The sequence below is a fragment of the Lygodium microphyllum genome, chromosome 22 (assembly GCF_053477565.2).
Source record: "Lygodium microphyllum isolate KBCC chromosome 22, Lygodium_microphyllum_v1.1.10, whole genome shotgun sequence".
Lineage (NCBI taxonomy): Eukaryota > Viridiplantae > Streptophyta > Polypodiopsida > Schizaeales > Lygodiaceae > Lygodium > Lygodium microphyllum.
Window position 1 is genome coordinate 8686160 of NC_141156.1, and position 18726 is coordinate 8704885.

Consider the following 18726-nt stretch of genomic DNA (forward strand, 5'->3'; position numbering starts at 1 on the left):
TGCTTTACTTGACCATGGGTCTGAGATAAATATCATTTAGCGTGGATTGTATAAAAATGGTGCATGGCCTGTAGATATTAATCATGGTTGGCATATGAGGGCTGCAAATAATTCTTCAAGAGAGCTTTATGTTGCATGTCCTAATGTAAAAGTGACAATTGGTGATGTACAAGAAGAGCAACACTTCTTTGTGCAAGATAATTCCTCATATGCAGTGATCTTGGGACAGCCCTATATTATATGAGTGCATATGGAAACAAAGGTGTTTGATGATGGTTCTACTTATACAAGAGTCAGAAGCAAGGATGGGATGAAAGCAGTCCAATTTCTTACTGTTTGTGTTAATCATCCTAAAAATCGGGATACACTTCAAGAGTCTCCTTTGGCTCCAAATGCAAGGGAATTCAAAGACCTCGATTTTCATTAAGCACTACTATAATGTGGGGCTACAATAGTGCTATTCAGAGGGTATACTCGCCTCTTGATGAAATGAAGCATGTATTTCCTATTGGTTATTCTCAGTTTACAGCAAACAGTTCATGTTGGTTTAAGCCTATGGAATCTATGTGCAAGGCTAAACACATATCTATGAAACGGGCTACTAAAGAACTAAGAGCATTAGAGTTGTTAGCTGAAAATGATGGCATTTCATGCATCTTTTATGGGCTGAATATTAATGACACTATGGATGAAATTTCAGCAACTATACATGCAAAAAATGAGGTTGAAAACAGAGTGTTGTCAATATGTTATTTGGATATGTATGATGTTATAGCATTGTTTGCTCAACAGGAAGGATTACAAAGGGTTGAAGCCCTTGTGGTGACAAAGTATAAGACAGTTGACAAAAAGATGAAACCAATTGCTTTGCCACTTCCACCAGAGAGTGAGGATATGTATGAAAAAGTGTCAAGGCAGCCAAGCTTACGGGATCCTAAAGATAAAGGTCATTAGTTTACATCTGAAACATTACAAGAATTGAAAGTTGGTGCAGAAGGGTTTCTTTTACCTGCTGAGAGAGATTGTTTTATGCAGATGTTGGCTAGGCATGGAAAGGCATTTGCATTTCAACCAAGTGAAATAGGTTGTGTGGATCCAAATGGTGTCTCTCCTATGGTCATATTTACTATGCCACATGTACCATGGAACTTGAGGCCTATTCCAGTGCCTAAAGCTTACTTGCCAAAGCTAATGGATTTGCTAATGAAAAGATTCGCATGAAGATCTTGGAGCCTTCTTCCGCCCCCCTGTACTCAAATCGTTGATTTATTGTGCCCAAAAAGAATGGGGCTTTGAGATTTATTCAAGGCATGTAACCGGTCAATAAAGTGACCATAAGAAATGTGGGTGCATGTCCTATGGTTGATGAATTTGCAGAGGCTTTTGCAGGCAGAGCAATCTGTTCTTTGGGTGATCTTTACTAGGGTTATGATCAGTTTCAACTTGCAATTGAAAGCAAGGATATCACAACCATGAAGACTCCCTTGGGGTTAGTGCGGATGTGTAGTCTCCCACAGGGTGCAACAAACTTAGTGGCACACATGACAAATGCTATGAATAGGGTACTCATGGACTTTATACCACAATTGACAATGCCCTTCTTGGATTATGTTCCAATCAAAGGGTGTGCAGTGGATGAAAAGAATGAAGAGATGGATGCTCATGGATGCAGATAGTTTGTTGCAGACCATATCGTGGATTGTGAGAGGATTTTGACACGTCTAGAGGAGGTGCATTTTAACTCTTTCTAGACAAAATTTTATATTTGGAGTTGAAAAGGTTTTGATTGTTGGGCATATGTGCGGGCCCTATGGGCGAAGACCATCACCAGCAAAAATAGATGGGATTGATAGAATGCAAGATGTATGCACGAATGTATCAGAGGTGCGTAGATTCTTAGGAGCATGTGTGTTCTATTTGATATGGATTCCTCACTTTGCACATGTAGCCGATGCTCTATATCAATTTCTGAGGAAAGGTCAGAGATTTCATTGGGAAAGGAAGCATCAGAAAGCAATGAAGAAATTGAAGAAACTATTAAAATCTGCTCCTACATTGAGAAATGATGACTATTCACATGGAAAGCCTATCATTATTACTGTTGATACAAGCCCAATCGGGATTGGATGGGCAATTGGGCAAGATGATGAGGAAGGGCAAAGCTATGCAATACACTTTGGTGCTAAAGTATTGACTAAACGACGGAGAAGATATCCACATGTAAAAAGAGAATTATGGGAAATTGTGACAACCCTTAAATGTGATAAGGAGTATTTTATGGGTGCTCATGTAGTCATTGAGACTGATTGTTTGCTGCTATTGGGTATGATTACTAGTTGTGCTATCCTGGACATTGCTATGCTCCGGTGGATTGCATACATCAAATCTTTGAACCCTGAATTTCAGCATATTGCAGGAAGAGATAACCTAGTGGCAGACATGTTATCTCGAGCACGCTTTGAGAATGAAGATGGGATGATGGATGAGGAGGAAGAAGATGACTTTCTTGCGACTGAAAATGATGTTGCAAGAGTGAATTTAGCAATGCAAGGTGTTGTTACAGCATTAACAGAAGCTTGGACAACAAAGAGAAGACACTTTAGATGTTTTGCATCTTGTGTAGAAGTGTTTTTGAAAGACAAATATGCAGGAGAGTGGCAAAGAATTGGTCAAAACCTCAGTACATTAACAAAGAGAGATGAGTGGTCTGATGAGAAGTTTAAGAAAATCAAGAGGAAAGCGTATGGGTTTTTCTTAAAAGATGGATACTTATGGAAACATGCTAAAAAGAAACAGGGTGTGCCATTGCGAGTTTTGGGTGACATAGCTTCACAAGTAAATGTTATGCAAGAATTTCATGAAAGCTTGTGGGCTAGTCATAGAGGTGTTTGGGGTACTTTTGCAAAGATCAAAGAAAGATATTGGTGGCAGAGTATGTATAAGGATGTTGCTCGCTTTGTGAAAACATGTACGACATGCCAAATGTATTCATCTGCGAGACATCGGGATGGATTGCAACCCACATATCCATTGTCTCTTCATTTTAAATGGGTGGTGGATTTGGTCACAATGCCCACAGGTCTTTGGCAAATGAGGTATCTCGTGCTTGCCCATGAAGACTTGACTAATCAAGTGGAAGGGAGAGCTTTACGTATCTAAGACAACAAATGCTATGTGTACTTTTCTCTTAGAAGAGATCTTTTGTTGGTATGGCTGTGTGGGAAAAATTACTGCATATAGGAGTGAGCTAGATGCAAATGAAGCCCATGATTTCTTTACACGGTTGGGGATAAAGCTTGCTTTAACTTCAACCTATAACCCTGAAGGAAATGGCAAAAGTGAAAGAGGTCATCCACCTATTGTGAAGGCATTGGCAAAAACATGTGGAGAGAAGGTAAAAGAGTAGCCACGATTGCTCCCTTATGCTTTGTGGGCTGATAGAACAACTCATAGTGCTGTTACAAGATATATGTTAAAAGCATGGATCTAGAGCATGGCAACGTAGCTATGGTGGATGGAAGAAGAAGAATGACAGAGACACTAGACTTGACTGTTACACAAGTGAATTAGGTTCCAAGATTGAAGCTTGGACTCATAAACACAATCTTGTGTATTGGACTGACAAGTACAAGACCAACACTAACTGATAAAGAAAAGCATCATCATGTATTCATTCCATATGAAAAGTGGTAGTCAAGTACAATGCTTTATAGTTGTTGGATGGCTACAGTTTTTCTTCTCTCTGCATATGGGATTCAATCTGCCTGCATGTCCTAAGCCCAAAACTACCTCATACAAAGAGGCCATAGTAGGTGTGATTGCAAATATCTCAACACCCCTCCTCAATCACAACCAGAAGTACAAAGTGTGTAGAGGCTTTAGTGAGAGCAACACCTGCAAAGTGTAGACACACCATAAACATGGCAAAGTACCAGAGGCTGTCATAGAAAAGGCTAAGTGTGGGCACTACAAACATGGTGGATATCCAGAGGCTATAATAGGGGCCTCACAAAGTATACAGAGGCTATAGTACAAGGTTGCATGAGGAGTTTACAGGATTATGACAAAAATATTTTGGGCTAGACAATACAAGGCTAAAAAAATCAGTAAAAATTTGGGTCAAGGACCATGAGGCCCTTGCAGTTTTCAGCATTTCTTTTGACATAGATCTTCTGTTCATTGTAGGTCTTCTTGTTGATGTCGATGTAGTCCAACTTACTCTTTTTAATCTAGTACTTGTTCTTCACTTTAATCGTTTGGTCCTCTTCTTCTTGGTCCTCTTGGTCTACTTCTTCATTGACTCTGCTTGCAACATCTTTGAGTTTTCTCTTCCAGTTGTCCCCCTTAAGCAAAAGTATCATTTTCATTAGCCTTTGCATGACGTCCAAGGTGGTAGAAATGTCATCAAAATCTTCAAATAAATTCATCAATTGCTCTTCAAAATAAGTAAATCCATCCATCCCTGCAAGCGGAATAAACAAGTCTTCCATGTAGTTGAATTGGGCAACAAGAGTAATGTTACTCTTCATGAGAATCATCTTCATAAAAGACTTGGTTTTGGTCATTCCCATGATGGAAATCAGCTTCAAATGATTGAGAATTACCAGCAATGAGTTGATCTTTGTATGTGTCAAAAGACACAAGCAATGGCAGTGAAGTATCAAAAGATACTAGTTTGAAATTTGATGTTTGTTGCTTGAGTTTGACTTGATGATCTTCAAAAAATCTTCATAGCTTCCCCTCCTTGCTGATTTGATTGTTGAATACTTGCTGAAAACTTCATATTAGAGTGGCTTGGCTTGGTTTAAGTGGTAGGAGAGAGAAAAAGAAGGAAAAATGAGCTTGAAGGTAAGTGGCTATGGCTATCCTGTCAAAACAAGGACCAACGACTGGTAAATGAGCTCCCACAAGCTCCACAGGTCAAATCTGCTCAAACCCTTTGAGATCGAGGACCTCACTAATGGTTCTAACTCCCCCTAAGAGAGTTTGTGCTCGTTTTGCCCGAGTTGATAGATCTAAGCCTTCAAAGTGGTCACTGTCAAAACTGCGCCTAGATTTGGGAAAATGCAAATGTCGGGCATGGTGTGCATCAATCTCCTTGATTTTTGTGCCAAGAAGTTGCACTTGACATGAAGAATAACTCTCAAGAAGAAATCTTGAAGAGATATGGCCTGGTTGATGAGATATGGCTGCTCCAACAGAGGTAGGTAGGTGTTATCCACAGACACAATTATGGTAGCAACTCTAAAAAGAGGCAATGTTGAAGCTATAGTTGCCCAATCTCAATGATTGAGGTGCCATGAGAGATCTGGAAGTAGAGAAACACTTCTCCAAAAGGAAGTTTAGAGAGATTTGGCATGTGGAGAGAGATATGAAAGCTTCAAGCTGATAGGGTGCTACTGGCTATGGCTGCCATGGAAGCTTCATTGAAGGTAGGAATGCAAATGAAGTTGGAAATAGGGTCCAGTACTCAAACAGAGCTAAGCAAAGATGGAAAGGAGCTGAGAGGAGTGAAAGGAGAGTTGGGCCATACTCAACTGAGCTCTAATACCATGTTAAAAGCATGGATCTATAGCATGGCAATGTAGCTATGGTGGATGGAAGAAGAAGAATGAACTCATGATGATAGAGACATTGGACTTGACTGTTATACAAGTGAATTAGGTTCCAAGATTGAAGCTTGGACTCATAAACACAATCTTGTGTATTGGACTGGCAAGTACAAGACTAACACTAACTAATAAACAAAAGCATCATCATGTATTCATTCCATATGAAAAGTGGTAGTCAAGTACAATGCTTTATAGTTGTTGGATGGCTACAGTTTTCCCTCTCTAGGCATATGGGATTCAGTCTGCCTGCATGTCCTAAGCCCAGAACGGCCTCATACAAAGAGGCCATAGTAGGTGTGATTGCAAATATCTCAACAATATATGCCTGTAGAATTTATGTATGGTCAAAAACCTATCGTGCCGATAGAAGAGATGGCAGTCACCTGGAGTGTGCTACCTTGGGAAGAGGAGTTGAATCGAGAGGAGTTGTTGGCCTTGTGCATTAGACAGTTGGAAAGAAAGTCAAAAGACATAGAGGTAGCAATTGCAAAGTTAAGGGCAACAAAGATACAGAACAAGAAATGGTTTGACAAAAGACATAGACTGAGACCAAGAACCATACAAGATGGGGATTGGATATTGGTTTATGATAGCGGTTTAGACAACCAACATAGTGCCATGAGTAAGGTTTCCAAAAGATGGTTTGGACCCTATGTGGTAAGACACGTGTTTGATAATGCTACTTATGCATTAAATGAACTGGATGGGACAGCCATAAAACTTCTGATAGCAGGGAAAAGAATCAAAATATTCAAGAGGTGGGAATCTACTACCTATGAGTTGCCAGAATTGGAAGAAAATGGTAGCCATGATATAGGGGATATCCATGAAGATATGGAAGATGAAGAAGCAAAGGATATGGTTACAGAGGATGAGGAGGACTCAAAATCCAATGACAACTAGGATTTTGGCACATACCGGAGGATGTGCAGATTTAGAGGGGGTGGATGTTGTGATGGTATGCGGACATAGTGTGAAAAAGTATGGAATGCATCATCATCCGACTTTCTTATTGATCAAGAGAGTCAATGTGATCTGAGTCAATAATACTAGTGTGAGTTGCATGGATTATCCAAAAATACTAGATTTTTGGATAATTTTAGCTTATTTTTTATATTATTTATTGTAAAAATTTAAAAATTTTAGAAAAACTTCTAGATTAGGATGGCATGCAAAAAGCTAGTTGCTTTTTCAGCCAATTATGGGATTTTCATAAGAAGGACAGATTGACGAAATCGTGTGTGTTGCAATCTCTGAAAACAGGTTGAATGTCAAGAATTGCATGGTGGGGGGACTTGCTTGAGCTGCTGCACCAAACACACAATGTATACACAAGAGGAAACTCACTCAAGAACACGAGAAGAGAGATGGAGACCAAAACGTTTTCTTGATGGTTTCTTCTTCTTCTTCCACACACTATACAATGTACACAAAGTATAGAGAAGATACAACATAAAGGAAAGTGGCCTATTAAGTCAAACAGTGCATAACTGACTACACTAATCGATTGGCGCTATGTCTTTGCCAGCTGTAGGTAGGTGTAATAAACTAAATATAATAAGTGATAAGTCAGTGGCCATGTAAGTATCATAATGACCACCAATGTGCTAAATGTAAACGTGCGGACCCATCTAGCCAGGCGGTCCATCATCAATGTCCGCACGTGTTGAGCTTGCCATCTCAACACTCCCCCTCAAGCTCAACTCTATCTCTGCAACTCCAAGTAAGCTTCGGAACTTTCGAAGATTCTCTGCACCCAATGCCTTTGTGAAAATATCAGCTATCTGATCTTGTGTGCTGACATATATCAAGTCAATCTCTCCTCCAAGTACCTTCTCTCTCACAAAGTGGTAGTGCACCTCAATGTGTTTTGTCCTAACATGGAATACTGGATTCCTAGCTAGCTGTATGCTGCTCATGTTGTCACAATGAATAACAACTAGACCATCTCCCTGCACGTCCAAATCACCTAATAACCTTTGCAGCCATACCACCTCACATGCTACCATAACAACACCTCTACACTCAGCCTCTATACTTGATAAAGCAACTGTAGGTTGCTTTTTGCTGCTCCATGTAACTGCTGCACTACCAAGGGAAAACATGAATCCACTTGTAGATCTTCTATCTGACATGCTACCAGCCCAATCTGCATCTATGTATCCAAAGACCTGTAAGTCCTTACCTGCCTCATAAAAAAGTCCATAATGTAAAGTGGACTTCACATACCTCAATATACGTCTAATTGCATCCAAATGAGGCTTTCTAGGCATCTGCATAAACTGACGGACAAGGCCAACAGCATAGCTCAAGTCTGGCCTTGTGATAGTCATGTAAATCAAACTCCCTACTATTCTCCTAAACATAGTAGGGTCTTCTATCTCATCTCCAACATCAGCACTCAACTTCACATTTTGCTCCAATGGTACTGAAAGAGGCTTACATGCTGTCATACCATACTTGGATAACATATCCAAGCCATACTGCCTTTGGGATAGCCATATACCATCATCACATCTAATCACCTCAATACCAAGAAAGTATCTCAGCTCACCCAAATCTTTCATCTCAAACTTCTTCTTCAAGAAGTCCTTAACTTCAGCAATCCCATTGTCACTGTCACCTGTAATAATCAAGTTATCCACATAGATGACTATGATGACCAAACTTGCATCTCCCTTTCTCACATAAAGTGAGTGATCAGCATCAAAAATACAAAATCCAATATTGACAAAATACTCTCCAATCTTGTCAGACCATGCTCTAGGTGCTTGCTTCAGGCCATAGAGTGCCTTCTTTAACCTGCACATATATGTGGGATGCTCTAAATCCTCATAATGTGATGGCTGCTCCATATACACTTCTTCTTGCAATTCACCATGCAAGAATGCATTCTTAACATCCATTTGCTGTAGACTCCAACCTTTGGCTGCTGCCAAGGCAATCACACACCTAACAGTTGCCATCCTAGCAACTAGACTAAATGTCTTTTCATAATCTATGCCATATGTTTGAGCATAGCCTTTTGTAACGAGCCTAGCCTTATACCTGCTAACTAAACCATCTATATTATGCTTGACTTTGTAAACCCACTTACAATCAATAGTTTTCTTACCCTTAGGTAAGGGTACCAAATCCCAAGTCTTATTGGCTTCTAATGCAGCCATCTCCTCATCCATTGTTGCATCCCAATGAGCATGACCAACAGCATCCTCAAAACAAGTGGGATCAACATCCTCAACTAGTTTCACCATATAAGCATAATGGTGAGTTGCATAATCTTCAAAACCAAATCTTTTAACAAGGTATCTGACCCTGCTAGATCTGCGTACCACCGAATAACTCAATGGAGCCTTTACATTACTATGAGCTCTCTGTACACCTGACGTCCTGACTGAAGGAATGCCAAGCTCATCATCCAAACTCTCTGAACCACTAGAATCTCCATCAAATCCCAAATGACTAGTAGATGCATCATTACCATCCAGTACTTTCTTCTTTCCTTTGTTCTTCCCTGCAATACTTATAGATCCACCTGAAGATGTGGGGCTACTCCTTAGTCTCCCAGACCAAGGGCTCACTATAGGTGTAGTACCAAATGATGTTTCTGGTCCACTAAGACTCCGTGATTCTTGTTTATCTTTCTGCACATAGCTGTCCTGATCATTATCATCATCCAAAACATCACCAGCAGCAGGTGTATACCAACTTCCCATCTCATCAAAGATAACATCCCTACTCACTCTAAACTCACCTGTGAGACAAGGTTATAACAGCGATACCCTTTCTACTCTAAAGAGTATCCAATAAAAACACATTTTTCTGCCTTTCGATCAAGCTTCTTCCATAGCTCATCTAGCACATGAACGTATACAACACAGCCAAATACCTTCAAGTGTGATACATTAGGCTTCTTGCCAGTAAAGCATTCTTCAGGAGTCATCCCATGAACTGCAAATGTGGGAGTTCTATTCATAATGTAAACAACAGTATGGATAGCCTCATACCAAAAATGTTTAGGCATATTCTTTTCAGCCATTAATGCACGTGCAACTTCTGTAATATGCATGTTTTTTCTTTCTGCAACACCATTTTGCTATGGGGTATACCTACAAGTAAATTGCCTCTTTATCCCATGAGTCCTCAAGAAGCCACTGAACTCATTAGAGAGGTACTCTCCCCCTCCATCTAATCTCAAGCACTTTACTTTTAAGCATGTTTCTGTTTTAACAACCGCCTTAAAAGATTTGAAGTGCTTAAAACATCACTTTTTTCCTTCATGAAGTATACCCATAACTTCTTTGAACAGTCATCAATAAATGTGACAAAGTATTTGCTACCACCAAGAGATACATTCTGTGTAGGCCCCCAAACATCCATATGCACTACATCAAGTATATTTTTGCTCACTTCTCTATCATACGAGAAGGGTTGTCTTGCCTACTTACGAAACTGGCATGCTTCACAGACTTTATGCAATTCTGCAACTCTAAAAGAAGACAACCCTGTAACCAATCCTCTGGACTGCATCAATTTCAGCCTTTGCACATTTGCATGTCCAATACGTTTATGCCATATTTCAATATCTGCAACTACTCCTTTTCCTTTAGCATATATAGCAGCATGCATTGCATGAATTCCAACATCTAAAGTGAACATTCGGCCAACTCTACTTCCTTTTGCGACCAACCTGCACTTATCATTAAAGTCTTCTACAAAACAACCTTTTGCATTGAATTGGACCTGCAACCCCTGCTCTACCATTTAGCCAACAAACACTAGATTCTTTGTAATTGATGGCACATGTAATACATCTATCAGACTCTTTGTCTGGCCATCATACACGAATAAGGGAACCTTTCCAATGTGTGAAATTGGGTGGCATGAATCATCACCCGTCTGCACATAACCTGGGTTTTGTAAGTCCTGCATCTCTCCAAACCATTCAGCATGACTGGTCATATGATTAGATGCGCATGAATCGACATACCATACATCATCATGTGTCCCCTTTTCTGTAACTGCATTCATCATATGCTGCATAACAAACAGATGCTCATTTTTTTCTTCATTTTGTCGTGAAGACGATGCATAATTTCTTTGCTGCAATTCACCACTGCGAATATCATCCTTCTTTACATAGCAATGGGCTGCAATATGGCCTGTTTTGCCACAATAATGGCAAACAATAGCAGAATTTCTAGAGCCTCTGTTTTGCCATCCACCTCTTTCTCTAGAGCTCCCCGTGCCTCTAAAGTTTCCTCTACCTCCGGAAACTTGCATTTCACCAAACTCTTGATTGAACTTGTTTTGTTGGTTATCACCAGCACGTCCCATAACACGGCCTCTCGAAGAGAATCTACCACATCCCCTTCCTGAACTCGAGTAAAATGCTTGGATCTATTCACCATTTCTTTCAAATGAATCACCCTGCATATTGATCTCTTCAGTAATCATGAGAGAGATCAGCTCATCAAAATCTGAAAATGGCTTCCGTACATATACTGAAGTAACAAATGATTTCCATGCCTTCTCATTGTTAAGGCCACTCAGAGTGGATGAAACCAAATCATCATCATCCAGCATTGCATCAATCGCTACTAAAGCATCTGTAATGCTCCTCACCTTCAATACATACTCATTGACAGGCATTTTCCCTTCTTCAAGGCATTCAACTCTTGCTTGAGTTGAATCTTTCGTGCCTTTGTATTTACTGAAAATATGCTCTCAAAAATTGTCCAAGCTGCATGTGAAGTTTTTGCATTCCTGATATGTCCCAGCATAGTATTATCAATGACTGTAGATAGCCAGTACATCACCTTTTTTTATTTCGCATTCCACTCTTTCCATGCTTGTAACTCATCTGTAGTCGGAGGGATACCCAGCTCTGGCTCCTTTTCTTCACCTGAGACAAACTTATAAAGGCTCTTTCCAATTAATGAGGAAGTTCGTCACATGAAACTTCCATGAAGGTAGTTGTTCTTGTCGAGCTTCTCAATAATGGGATTTCCACTGTTCTCTACCATTATCACAAACAAGGATACAACACAACAAGCTAGTCTTCTACAATCTTTCACAACACGTGCACAATAATGCACCAAGCAACCTTTTTCACTGATTGCTCAATAGTACATGTAATCTGCAACCTGTTTGCAAATAAACCTTATGTTTGCTTCCTACAAACACCTCAAAAATTACAGATTTGCAATCTATAATCTACGCAACCACTTTCAGTCAATACAGTCGAAATCACAGTGTACCCTGAAACTGTTGTCCACTACCTTGCGGCTCTAAAACGGGGCCTGAAACGGCCTCAAATGCCCAAAATAACTGCGGAAAAAGCCTTGAATGGCTTATTTGTAGAACATACAGTGATCTGCTCGCACACTAAATCTCACAACAATCTGAGATTTTTGCTCGACCCTGATTCCGATGCCTCCACATGCATTATCCAAGAGAGAGTGTGGAAGAATGTGAGAGTTTCTTACACGTTGCTTGCTTGCTCGAACCTTGCTTATTCTCCTTCACTTCACCCTTCAAAATTAGCCTCTCTCAATGGCGCGGCTCTGATGCCATGTCAAGAATCGCGTGATGGGGGGACTTGCTTGAGCTGCTGCGCCAAACACACATTGTATATATAAGAGGAAGCTCACTCAAGAACACAAGAAGAGAGATGGAGGCCAAAACGTTTTCTTGTTGGTTTCTTCTTCTTTATCCACACACTATACAATGTACACAAAGTATAGATAAGATACAACATAAAGGAAAGTGACCTACTAAGTCAAATAGTGCATAACCGACTGCACTAATCGATTGGCGCTATGTCTTTACCAGCTGTAGGTAGGTGTGACAAACTAAATATAATAAGTGATAAGTCAATAGCCATGTGAGTATCATAATGACCACCAACGTGCTAAGTGTAGACGTGCGGACCATCTAGCCAGGCGGTCCATAATCAATGTCCACACGTGTTGAGCTTGCCATCTCAATATTGAAAACTACACTTTGAACTGAAAGAAGAAGAAGGAGTGATCTGGGAGATCCGTGATTAGGCGTCCTAAAGTTTTATCCCCCCTTTCGGAGTGATCTGGGAGATCCGTGATTAGGAGTGATCTGGGAGATCCGTGATTAGGAGTGACCTGGGAGATCCGTGATTAGGTGTCCTAAAGTTTTATCCCCCCTTTCGGAGCCAACGGAGCCATCAAAGTTGGGTTCCAAGCAGCAAAGAAGGAGCTGTAATTTTGATGCATGTTTTGTCCTACGAAGAAGCTCCATGAGATCTAATGCTTGGAGATTGCTTCTAAGTAGTGCAAAGATTCTGGATTCTTTCAATACATATTGATTTAGTTCATTGTGCTTTGTCTTTGTTGTGTTTACCTCTTGTCTATTCTCTTTCTTCTCTTCCATCTCCTATCTCTACTTCCTTCTACCTTTGATCCTTGGTGGATTCGACCTTTCGACAAAAACCCCTCCGACATCGAATGGCAAAAAGGTGACCGTTGTGGGTCTAATCTTTGGGTTAGACAGAGTAGTTAAGCTGTAGCAACTCCAGGCACATTGCATCGAGTTGCAAGGTAAGGGAGTTATCAAGGACCCCTATTATGGGGTTCGGGGGCAACGCCTCGACGATAAAGGGAATATTCCCTAGCCAACTAGTAGAGGCTCATATGGTAGGTCGGTCAGGCCGACGTAACTGCCTTCGCGGGCTATAAAAGCTAAACCCCTTCATAGCCATCCATCATCTATCTTTCACCCAGTTAGAGTTGTTCCAGCTAGCCTTAAGCTCTTCACCTATCTTCTATCTAGATCACCATCTAAGCTTCATAATGGAAGTGCACGGGTGGACCTTTATATTAGTTTTTTGGAGCTAAAGAACTTTTTATTCTCCTCTTATCTGTTCTGTACTCTCTGTCTCTTTCTCAGATTATGTTCACTGCGATGTGTAATTTTTACAGGGTTTGGCTACTAGCTCAAGTAGCTCGAAAGGCAGAGAGGCTGTGGCTATTGTGGCAAGGGTTCCTTCTGTGGTCGAGGGACTCAGCAAAATGTATCTCAGCATATGCAAAATCAGCAAGATCATAATGCTAGAGGTGGTGGATACTCCCAAGCAAGGGGGAGATCCAACTCTAGGGGCAAAGGATCCTAGCAGTCATAAACTACACATGATAATGCAAACAAGGATAAGGATTGCCATTACTATGGCAAGTATGGTCGCATTGCTAAACAACATTGGAAAAAGCAAGCAAATCAAAGAGGTAGACATCAGGGTCACTATGCCTCATCCAGTAATGTAGAGCATGAGAGTGGTGACAAGTTATTTGCCATGACTTATATATGGAACAAGGCTACTCAACAGGAAAATATAGATGACATTTGGTATATTAACTCAAGAGCATCAAATTAGATGACACCACATGGGGAGTGGTTTGATGAAATGAAACCAGGTACAAATAGCTATGTATATACTAGAGATGACACTAAATTGCAATGTTTTCTCATGATGATATAAGTGTTAGAGACATAGATATATAGCATAGACACATTGGACACATCAATGTTCAAAGGTTGAAAAATATGCAGCATAAGGAGATTGTTTCGGGTCTACCAAAATTCTAATATGATGATTTGGGACAAGTATGTTCAACATGCTAGTTTGGGAAACAAGCTTGGTTTCCCTTCGTTAGACATACGCGGAACAATAGTAGACCCTTGTAGCTTGTTCACATGGATGTATGGGGACTCGCACATAATATATCTCTTAGAGGGTCTTGGTATCATGTAACCTTTGTGGATGATTTCAGTAGGTATACTTGGACATACATTCAGAACCATAAAGATGAAGTTTTGGACAACTTTATAGATTTTCAAATGTCATGAAAAGAAAGAGTTCAACTATTATGTATCATGTTTACAATCTAATGGTGGTGGTGAATATGCATTAAAGGAGTTTCTTGACTAAGCATAGGATCAGGAGACAACTGACATGCCATAGCAAAATGGAGTGGCTGAATGGAAAAACAAGGTCATTATGGAAGCAGCCAGGGCAATGATGAATGAGAAAGATATGCCTCTTTCTTACTGGGTTGAAGCAGTTCTAACTAATCTTTATGTCATGAATCGGATACCTACAACTAGCATACATGAGAAGACACCATGTGAGCAATTTTGTGGTTATAAGCTTGACATTAGACACTTGAAAGTATTTGGCAACATTGCATATGTGCATGTACATGATGAAAAATGAAAGAAACTTGATCCAAAAGCAGTGAAGGTTATCTTTATTGGTGACTCACAAGAACAGAAGGCTTATAAGTGCTATGTTCCATCTACTCATGAGACTTTGGTCAGCTGTGATGTGGTATTTGATGAGCTAGCATCCTAATATGGTGCTATGCAAGTAATAGTTCATGATGACTCTTCCCAAAGTACATATGGTGAAAATGGAATGCAGAATACTACTACTACTACTAGTGGACCTATGCATGATGTATCTACTCATGTGAGTCCTTGGACACGAACATTACATAGTCATGGATCTCATTCCATTGACACGGATGTATCAATGAGAGGGAGATTGGACATGGATAAAGGCAAAAGAAGGCACTTGATGATGTAACAGGTCCATTGACATTGGGATATGATTCCATTGACAACTTGGATAGTGAGCTTGGCATACTTGTAATGGTTCACCTAGTGTTAAGCAAAGGTATGTACCACCTCATGAGAGAGTAGAATCGCTTAGTGCACCATAGCTATGAAGATCATAGAGAGAAAGAAAACCTATTGATAGATTTTCTTATGGTGGATCCTCATCTAAACACTATTCATACATGACACAAGTAATAAAGTACAAAGAACCCATGTCATTTGCAAAAATAGTTAAGGATGAGAACTAGTGCAAAATAATGGATGAAGAGTATGATGCTTTGCTAAAAAATGGAACTTGGTATTTAGTTAAGCTGCGTGAAGGCAAGATGTTTATTGGATGCAAGTGGGTCTATAGAGTCAAATGCAAATCAGACGGCTTACACTACAACATATACATGCTATAACAATGTTTATAACGACGTTTTCTTTATATATGAAAAATATCCCTATTGTCGCTATTAGCGTTGCTACAAAACCGTCGCTATTTGCCTCGCTATTTTCATCACTAATTTCGTCGGTATTAGCGTCGCTAAATAGCGACGCTAATACCGACGAAATTAGTGAATTTAGCGACGCTAATACCGATGAAATTAGCGACGCTAATACCGACGAAAATAGCGACGGATACAGAGGAATTTTCGACGCTAATACCGATGATTGCAGAATTATTTTCCGAAATGCTGATACCGACGGTTGCAGAAAATAATTTTTTTTTGTGGCAGGGCTACATCTCAGGGCTAAGAGACAATTCTTGCTGTCAAAGAAGTTAGACAATCGATCCCAAATAATGACAAGACTTTGCAAACAAGTACTTTCATGACATTAATTAACACAAATTTGCACTGCATTGATAAAGAGAATAACAGAACTTAAATTGAGAAGTGCTACTACGACAAAGCAAATATGGAGTCATGCTACAACATAGAAGTCCAAATCATATACACTTAGCTATTACATATGGAGGATAGAGGCCATAAGGCCTTACATAATACAAGATGGGGAGTAATCCTATGTAGCCTAATCTACTCTCTATGACTCATCCGCATTAGAAAACTCATCTCGCTATAATGGCATATCGAAGGGAGTCTGCAATAGCAAATACATATATAATTGTGAGTACCAAATACAAACTGACATATAATGACAGACTTCTCAAATTAGGAATGATATTTATTACTACTTATTGGTCCTCTGCGAGCATAGAGCTTCTCGATCAGGGCACTCAAGCCATGCTTCTCCCTGTATGTCACCTCTAGTGCAGTCGGGTCGCAATTCGTAAAACCTTGCTATGGCACACAAACATTGAAAAACAACGTACTTGAGATTCATATTTGAAATACATACATCAACATGGATGTCATTAAATTAGAGTACTCTATCCTATTAATACTTACAAAATCTGCCAGGAATGTTGCGTGGCCGCCACTACCAAGGTGATGCACTGATTCTGCATCCAAGCACGCCTTTGTTGCGTCCTTCTGCTGTTTCCACTTGTCTAGGGTGGATGTCGCCTCATCCTGGAGATTACTTGAGTCCTCTGTATCCAGCCACTCCCGCTTCGATTTGCCCTACTTGACTGCTTCACGTGCATCAGACCACCTATGCGACTGATAGTCACGCATACGGGTTATCATCCACCCTCTCGAAAATCTATCATTGCTAGAGGGCTGAGGGAACTCTCGATACAATGTATCGATTATGTACTCCTTGCTGGCATCTGGGATCTCCTTCCACTTGTCTATAATGTTGTGCCGAAATACTTGTTGGCACAACTCATGCATCCTAGAGATGACAGCTTTTCCATCATCATTCATGTATAAATGGCCAGAGGCCTTATCTATGAGATACGAGTAATCTGCAAGATTTTGCAAATGGGTACTTTCATGACATTAATACAAATGTGTCAAACACAACTTGAATTGATAAGTGCTACTGCGAAAAAGGATGCGAAAATACATACCTGGAGGAGTGGGTTTCGTGTACTACTCGTCGGCCCTGGGAGTGATCGATGGGGTGCGTGAAGGAGTGGAAGCAGTAGACGTCTGCCTCCCATCTCCAGTGAAAGACGGTGTCGACTCCCTGGTGGCAGTGAGAGTGGGAGAGACTGCATCTGTATCCCCACAACAGGAGCTACCTCCTCCTCGACTACGTGACTCTGAAGCAAAGTGAGACCTGCGACTGCATCTACTGGAGACCGAAGCATCGGACCGTCTAGAGTCTACCGATCGTGCTGAGGTGGAACGGGAAAGCTGTGCATCGGCTCTATCTTTGACCGTGCTAGCTGCTCCGGTGAGAAACGTGCTAGCATCATGTCAATATCGTCATCTGTAAAATCGTGACTCATCCTGCCGTCCGTGCCCAAATCCTAAACCTGCACAAACAAGGAAAAATAATAATATTAGATAATGAATTGCAAGACATAATTAAACTAAGACTTAATTAGCAAGACTTCATTTTAAAATAATAATAATAAATTAGATAATACAAAACACCATACTCCAAAAACATACAAATTGTCCTAACCGATTTGCAAAAATTGGCATTGTTGTAGTGGGAGGAATGTTTTGATTGAGTCACTTTTGTTTAGGGTTCCACAATCTCATCTTGACATAGCTCAATATACACCAGGAGATCTATACAAAATTCTCCACAAAATGAGGACTCTGCTTCATTTTCAAAAAACCCATCCTCTATCTCCATAGGTGAGATGTCTTGGTCCTCCAAGCGATTCATCCTAGTTTCTTGTATGCCTTCTGTCATTGCCGCTATTAAAGGTGTCTCTTCTACGATCGGTACGGGGGTTCTAGCAAACACGGGGATACTCCTGGATGTCATGGGAATGATATATCACCATTGAGGTTGTTGCGGATTAGGGAAAAAGACGACCTGATCCATATTACGATTAGTATAAAAGTCCACTTTGAGATTGCTAAAGCGCGTCAAGTATTAGGGACTCTTACCTGCTCACAGTGATTTGGCAAAACAAATGTATCACTCAAATCGGTCCACTTCTTCGTTGAGTCAATCTCAACAAAGCCACTTGGCCCTCGCCGAATAGTTGCACCTGCTCCTTCGAGAGTAACCTTGAACCATTGCACATCAAATATGGTCATGGAGAAACTTCGATAGTCCATTGCAAGGATACTCTGACTACACGGTTTGGATCTGTGGCATGTCGTCGGGTTTCCTGCTCAAACATTGCCATCACTCCACAGTCCATTGTCGAGCGTAACTTGTCGATGTGCTCTACTCTAAAATGTTGTCCACATGACCATGCTGCACTATGGACCTTATACTGGGAGAAGAACAAGTATATTAGTTGCGATTTGCAGTATAGATTGTAATATCTTGGGATTGCATACCTTGGGATTTCATCCACGCGTGAGAAGTCCCACTCTTCTTCAGTAATTGTTTCTCCATCTTGAGATGCTTTGGTTAGGGCCTCATGTAGCCATCCAGTGGACAT